An 8,160-nucleotide genomic window follows, 5' to 3' on the forward strand; every position below is an offset into this window, starting at 1 on the left:
TGTAGTCCCAGCTACTCAGGAGGCTGAGGCAGGAGGAGGATTGCTTGAGCCCAGGAGTTTGAGGTTGCTGTGAGCTAGGCTGACGCCACGGGACTCACTCTAGCCCGGGCAACAAAGGGAGACTCTGTCTCAAAAAAAAAAAACAAACAAAAAAAACCCAGCTCTCAGACATATCTGCTCTTGCCCAATTACCATTGCTACCGCCTTTGCTTCAGTTCTACCTAACATCTGGGGCAGCTGCAGGAGCCTCATAGCTGGTCTCTGCCTTGGTTTCTCCATGGCCAGCCCATTCTGCAGATAGCAGCCAGTGTGATGATTTCAAAGCACAAATCTGACAAACTCATTACCCCACCTAAACCTTTTCATAGCTCCCATTCATTCCTCTTCATGATAAAGTCCAAACTCCTTAGCCGTCCATGCAAATGTCATCTTTGGCACGACAGCAGTTATGACAGATTTGCCTGCAAACACAATTAACAGTGGCTTTAACTATGAAGATATTTATTATTTTCCTACTTGAAAGTGCCAACGTGGGCAGGCCGTCTTCCCACTGGCGTGGGGACCCTGTGATGTTGTGGAAGACCCCGTCGCTTTCCGCCCTCCCTCTTTCCTCCTCAGGCCTCACTGTGGTCACGAGAGGCTGCTGCTCCTCTGGACACCACGTGCCCCCAGGACAGCATCCGGATCACAAAGGAAGGGAAGGGGCAAATGGGAAACTTCTCCGCTTACGGAATTCTTTTTTTTTTTTTTTTAATTAAGGATGCAATTCTTTCCTTGATGGCTTCTTCTTTTTATTTATTTCTTTTCACGACAGACGGGTAATGCGCGGACGTCGTAACGAGGACTGAGGGAGGCACACTTCGCGCATGCGCGTGAAGACGCAATCACCCTGCTTGTGAACAGGGTCTCCCCGGTGCCTTCGGCCGCGCCTCTGATGCTTCTTTGGCCAGAACTGGACGCCACATCCAGCCCTGGGCCAAGCATTAGCATCAGTGTGGCAGTGTTGGGAGGTGGCCCCAATGGAAGTTGTTTGGGTCATGGGCATGCCCTTATGAATGGATTACTGTCATTATTTTGGGAGTGGGTTTACTATCGTGGGAACTAAGACAGTGGGCTTAGGCCAATTTTGATTTATGCTCTGGCCCTGGGCACTCTACCACCTGAACAAAATCAAAGTTCTGTTAGCAAGAAGGAGAAACGGCTAATGGGATGGCGAACTGCAGTGTGTGCCCCAACCTGTGAGATCTCATGAACTGGCCCCTGCCTACCCCTTTAGCTTCATTTTCTGCCACTCTCCTTTAAAACAGCCTTCTACTCTTGCCACATGAAACCACTCACGTTCCCCAGAGCAGTCCTCATGACTTCATACTTGCTTCCCCACCTGGAATATCCTTCTCTTCTCGATAATCTTATAAACTCTCGTTCTTCTTGGAGAATTCGACTGAGGTGTTACCAGCATTGTAAAACCTTTGCCGATCCTCCAAATCAGGGTCAGTCACCCTTGACTTTTCTTGGTCTAGACAGTGCCTGATACGTTGTAGTTGCACAATAAATATTTGTTAAATCAATCTTTTCGTCATTCAAGTGTACTCTGCTCTCTTAAGCCCTCAGATAATTGCCACTGCTTACACTTCAACTAAAATCATTATTTTCATCATAGAGCCATTTAACAGATTCCTTAGCATAAAAAAAATCTCTAAACAGTGGGATCGAGTTGCTTATGAATTTAGGTAAGAAGTTGTCTGATATAGAATGTGATTTTGAGGGAGCTAAAATATCCTATTTGATGTGTAGTTTCATCATATTTTATCCTATGGTATCTATGATAAATAATTCTCTTGCATTCCTGTGTGTCTTGCATACATTTTCTTCCTGTCAAACAATTTATTTTATGCATATTACATAGAGATAAGGACAATTAAAAATGCCAATTTGTATTGGGACCAATACTAGTTGGGGGGGTATGTATAGAAAATTTATTCAGATACAAGCAGTGAGATAGAGGGGGAAAGGATGAGAGAATATGAGGTAGGAAATGATAAAATGTTAGAATGCAAATTATCCCAGAGTGTGGGAAGCAAATTCAAACTAATTTCAGGTGGTACAGGTAGTTAGCCTTAAATGACTTTAATGTACAAGAAAATGATTCTCTTTTTGATTCTTTCTTAATTCTTGTAAATGGTTCCATTTCTGAAGTCACCAGGCTCAGGAAGTGGCATTCCATCTGCTCTGGGGCTCTGTGCTCTGACCTAGCTGACAATGGCTTAGAGCCATTTAAGCGAAGCAGGTGGCACAAATCATTGGCATTCTGCTGCCTGACAGGTATTGCTAGTGATGAAAAGAAGCAGAAAATGTCTACACAGCCACAGAATGGGACTGGGAGGTGGAAATTATTCCTATCAACAGAACGAGACTTTGGTGGGTGGCAGGAGTGGTATGTATGCTTGAAAGGAAGAAAACTAGAACTGTAAGTAAAAGAAAAAAGAAGAGGAAGCAGAGGTGGAAGGAAGGAAAGATAAGACGAAGGAAGGAAGACATTGAAACCTCTAGGGTTAAGTCTGAGAAGTCATTTAGGTTGTTGCTTCCAGGTAGCTCCACCTAATTTCTTGAAATATGACTCAGGTCCTTACCCAGGGGCATGTCTGTCATTGTTCTGAGAAAACTTTAAAATATTTACTCTGTACTCAGTTGGGTGGCTTCTCCATTCTTTCTCTCTGGCCATCTCCTTCATAGGCCAAGAATCACAGACATCCCAGGTCCCTGCCTCACACACACCTGACGGGAGAAAGTTGCTTGTCCTGTGATTGCAGCCTTTCCTCAGCCCCACCACGGTGGGCCATTCCCACTGTCTTTCGGCTGCCGTCACCTTCGTGGGCCTCGGTTCCCTTACAACCGATGCAGCGAAGGGCAGGATCCGGGGGCTGCCTGGGCAAAAGAGGGGGCCTGGGTTTTGGAGTCTGACTATGTTAACCAGGCCTCGAACTCCTGGGCTCATGTGATCCTCCCACTTCAGCCTCCCAAGTAGCTGGGACCACGGGTGTGTGATACCATGACCAGCTTTAAATATCTTTTAAATTCAGAAAAATTACCCACTTTTAAAAATCTCAGATCAGAATTTCTTGAGGGCACCTGGTGAGGACAGCTAGAGCAGAGCTGCACAGGAAGACTGCTGAACTTTCAGTCCTGCAGGCTCCCTGGCTGTGGCTGTGTCACTCTTGATCTCTCAGGGCACCCGGGGACTCTACTATCTCTATGCACGACTATCAAAATCTGCCCACAGGAACGGAGCTAATAGACCCATTCACACAGGGGCTATTGCTAAATGAGAAACTTCTCTTTAAAGGTCTTAAAACAAAGGGATTAAAGACTGTTTTTGATGTCTAGGGCTGGCGGTGCCGAGGAGACAGGTGTTCGGGAGGATAGGAAAGCCTCAGAATTTCTGATATTGTATTAATACCTCACGGATTCATCCTGCCAATACAACTGGCTTTTTACCATGCCTGGAAAAGGTTGCTTGATATTTAAAATAATTATAGAGTCCTCTCTTTTCTGAAATAAGCTCTGTAAGAGGCACAATCAAGCTAACCTTTATTGAGCACTTACTATATACCAGGTATCTTGCTAAGCACTTTACATTGTTTTCTTTAACTGTCAAGTTTGGGTAGAATATCAGTTAGGATGGTCTTGACTAATCTGAACAAAACAGGTATAACTGCAAAGGGCACGTACTGGCTCACAAATCCGGGAAGTTCAGGCACAGGGCCAGCTTCATACACGACTGGACTCAAACAATGTTGTCGAGACCTTGACTCCTTCCATCTTCTGGCTTGGCTCCACCTTCCTTTGCGTGTTGGCTTTGTTCTCAGGTTCCCTGTGGGGGCAGATGGCTGGAGCTGCTCCAGCCAGCCAGTCTTCCAGTGTCTCTATCTCAGCAGGAAATGGAGAGCAGCACTCAGCCTCCTCCTGAGTGCTCAGAGGCACTCTAATTAGACAGGTCACATGCTCATTTCCGAACTGGCCTGGTGGTCAGGGGCTTTGAAGAGTCTGTTCTGGGTCAGGTTCTGCATTTCTGAAGTGAGGTGGAGGAGCCCCAACCAGATCAGAAGGATAGAGAGTAGGGGAAGAGGATCCCCAAGTGGAAATTGGGGGAATAGATACTGGGTAGGCAATAAGAAACTGTCATTGTTCCAGTCCGGTAGATGAAGAAACCAAGGCTGGGAAGCGTAAATCACTTGCCCTAGGTCATTGCCAGTAATGGACAGGGCAGGGACTTGAATACTCTCAGTTATATTTACCAAGCCATTTTTATTGCTCCATTTACTGAGAGGAAATATATTTGTTCTTTTAATAAATAAAAACAAGAATATGTAACTAGAGTAAATGAATTAATGTCAAATTTTCCATAATGAAAAATCCTCCCTAACTCGTCCTGCAAATTTATACCAGTGAACAGTCTAGAAGAAGCCCTCTGAGGAGATGTAACTGTCATCCCAGTATGTCATTGGCCAAGTTCTGTTGTCAAGAGAAAGAAAGGTAATGAGACTATTTATTAAAGATATAGGGCATGCTTTGTACTTCATCAACAGCACAATTCAAACCCAAAACTCAGCTGGCTTAAAGAAAAACTACGTTAAGTGAATTCTTGGTGTCAGTTTTACTTTCTTAGACACTTCCCATAGGCCCAGCTGCCTCCTGGGAGGTTTTGAAACAGTCATCCGGGAGATATGGTCATTGTTGATTTTGTTCTGAACTCTCAACCACAAACAACTATAAAGTCTGTTATTAATGACCTTATCATATTGACATGGACTAACCAAGATAGCGAAAGCTGTGGTGTTAGCAGAGTGAGCAGAGCCCTAGATCTGGCATTAATTAACTCTGTGACCTCAGACAAAGAATCTAAATTTCCTGATGCTCACTCTCTTCATCTATAAAATCTTTAAAATGATGATAATAACAATAAGAGTTATAACAATAAGAGATAATAACTTTATAAGTTTTTGTGAAATTCAGATGATATAATATATTTTAAAACTCCAGAATATTTGTAAGCCTTTAAGCATTTTATAAATATGAAGTATTGTAATGTTTCCAGTCTAAGAATCTGAGAACTCCATGGCTGCTTATAAAATTAACAGTGGAGAATACCAAGAGGCAGGTCTAAATCAAGTTAAAACTGAAGTCTGCAACTTCAGCAGCCAATTCTGGACTAGGTAACAACTTCTTGCTACACAACAAAATGAAGAAATGCTAATGTGACTTATTAGATTGCTAATGCAAAAAGAAGGAGTGTGATACAAGTGGAGCATAAACTTCTAAGCAAAATCATCAGTTACCAAAATTCTATATGATCCAACTTTCTCAACACATTTGACTTTTGGGTCTTTTGCTCTCATCAAAGAGATTCCATGGAGTCCTTAGAGCCCTATGTCTGTCACCCGAAATATGGCCAAATCAGCTCAGGAGGGAGCGGACTTCAGAAGAAAGACTGACAAGTCAGAAACCTAAGGAGTAGTTTTACCGAGATCAAATTAGAACAGAGCAACGATCTACACCAAGGTCAGAGCCTTTCGGATTTCAAGGTCTAGTTCAAGTAAAAGTGACCATTGTTTGGGCAGGCCAGTGCTGGGCAGAGGAGGCACTCCACCAGTCCTGGGGGCCAGCTTCCTCCCAAAGCCTTCCCTGGTACCCTCTGCCTTGCTCCAGCAGGGCACAGAGAACGTAGCACCTTTCACCACCTTCAGCCAGGTGATCAAAGACAAAGCGCCGTTGCCTTTCCTGACTCTCCATGTTCACTGAACATTCACTGAGCACCGATCATCATTGGTGTGTTGGTTTATTTATAGGATTGGAAGCAGAGTGCCTACTGTGTTACCTGGTTACAGGCACAGGAGTTACCACCTGGAAAGCCCAGTGTCTCACCTAAAGGAACTTCCTAACTGAGGTCTTCCCGAGTGGCAGGGTGGATGGAAGCCAGCCCTTCAGATAAGGGGTAAGGGTGAGGGATATTCTAAGCCAAAAGAACAACCTGAGCTGAGGAGGGACACAGAAGACCATGGTGGTTTGGAAGCTCTCCGTGTGCATGGCTACACTACAGGGTCTGCGTGGCTCAGGGGAGGCTGCAAGAGGAGCAGAGAGAGGTAGGCAGGGGCTTGATCATGAGGAGCTTTCCTTATAAGCCATGTTTTCAAATGAGCTTTGATCAGGAGGGCAACACAAAGGCATCGGAGAGTTTTAAGCACAGAAGTGATATGATTACATGTGCATTTAAGTAATAACAAGCAATATGTTCCAAATAAAATTTGGAAAATCAGAAAAGCACACATACACACACACAAAATCCAGATTTATTGAATGCACTGGGCACATTATAGCTCTAGATAGAAGCAACGTTTTTATTTTTTATTCTTTCTCTTCCTGCTCTAGAAAACCCATTTAAGAATGAAATTCTTGGCTTCTCTGATCCTATTTAGTTATAAGAATGCTCGTTTGAGTACTGCAAAAGTCACGTGAAGTCTAACATTATACCTTCAATATCTTATTCATTTAAAAACTTCTCTCTTGGCCGGGCGCAGTGGCTCATGCCTGTAATCCTAGCACTCTGGGAGGCCGAGGCGGGCGGATTGTTTGAGCTCAGGAGTTCGAGACCAGCCTGAGCAAGATCGAGACTCCGTCTCTACTAAAAATAGAAAGAAATTATATGGACAGCTAAAATATATATAGAAAAATTAGCCGGGCATGGTGGCGTATGCCTGTAGTTCCAGGTACTCGGGAGGCTGAGGCCCAGGAGTTTGAGGTTGCTGTGAGCTAGGCTGACGCCATGGCACTCTAGCCCAGGCAACAGAGTAAGACTCTGTCTCAAAAAAAAAAAAAAATTAAAATTAAAATAAAAAATAAAAACTTCTCTCATCCCTACAACGAGGCTTGCTTCAGTCTCAGAAGCTTGAGGTGAAGGAGGGGTACATGGTCAGCTTTTTGCTTCTTCCTCTTCTACCTGCCAGCTGCTCTTTCCTTAATCAGGTCCTTGGGGAAGGATTGGGGCAAATGGCCAAGATTTATGTGACCGCTACAGTGTCATGTGGTGTGCCGTCTGTACCTTGGAGATCCTTCTACTGGGGACCCCAAGCTATAGTGCCCTCCTGCCAGGTCACTCCACCCTGCTGGTGGTTCTGTCGGGTGGTGTCACTATTGGCATGGCCTGTGAATGGGTCCCCTCATTCCATGCCCCACCATCAGTGAAAGTGCAGCTCCCTGCCAACGAGTCCTCTCTCTTTACTCTACAGCAAGGGAGGCCCCTTCAGCCTTTCACCTTTAGGCTTCCTCTGGTGGAAGCCAGTCACCAGTCTTGTGTCCCTTCAACTCCAGGAGACACAGGTCAAGGTCTTTGAATGATTCCTGTGAAGCCCCTGGATTAAGGCGAGGAGGTGTTTCCCACCGCAGGATGGGGTAAGTCGTGGAATAGAGTGCCAGGACCACTCTGCATAAAGAAAGCCTTGCTCTAGCCCCTTAAACCTCCCACAGGGGTTTTCTCTTCTAGGGCCTGAAGGTTGGTGATGGGTATTTCACAATCTCTTCACATGCCCTGCATATGGGTGGTCTGTGGAATGTGCCAACTTGGGACCTACCATAATAATGTTAGTCTTTGAAGGGTTGAGAAAATATAAGAAGCGATTGTCTTTAAAAAATGAAAATCACCCATAATCCCACTAGTTGTGTTGTTTTTTCCTTTTTCTTCCTCCTTTGGAAGTATAGCGAATAGAGAGTAAAAGTCTCCTTCCCTCCTCTTTAGCAGTTTGGTGTGACCCCTTCAAAATTGTCTTTTATGCTTATACAAATCTAGAAGATAGATAGATAGATGGGTGATCATAAAACAGAGCTACAAAGTTTGTGACTTCTGAAGCAGTCATAAAAGGCATGAAGCATGAAGCATCCACCTTTCTCCCTGGGGACACTGGCTCTTGAAGCACTGGGCCACCATGGAGAATTCTGACTACCCTGAGGCCATGATACTGGGGAGGCCACACATAGATCAGTCCCAGCAGAGCCCGCCCTTCAGTGTCGCAGGCCAGGTTGGCAGGACCTACAAGCAAAGAAGCATTTTAGGAGTAGATCTTCTGACTCCAGCTGCACGGGTCCCGGCCACTCAAGTCAGCCAGCCCT

At 44.9% G+C, this 8,160-nt stretch overlaps 1 pseudogene; it reads right to left on the reverse strand.

The window, feature by feature from the left end:
- Positions 1–808: 808 nt before the first annotated feature.
- On the reverse strand, positions 809–906 carry LOC123627189 (annotated as a pseudogene).
- Positions 907–8,160: the final 7,254 nt, after the last annotated feature.

This window comes from Lemur catta, chromosome 23, assembly GCF_020740605.2.
Source record: "Lemur catta isolate mLemCat1 chromosome 23, mLemCat1.pri, whole genome shotgun sequence".
In the NCBI taxonomy this organism is placed as follows: domain Eukaryota; kingdom Metazoa; phylum Chordata; class Mammalia; order Primates; family Lemuridae; genus Lemur; species Lemur catta.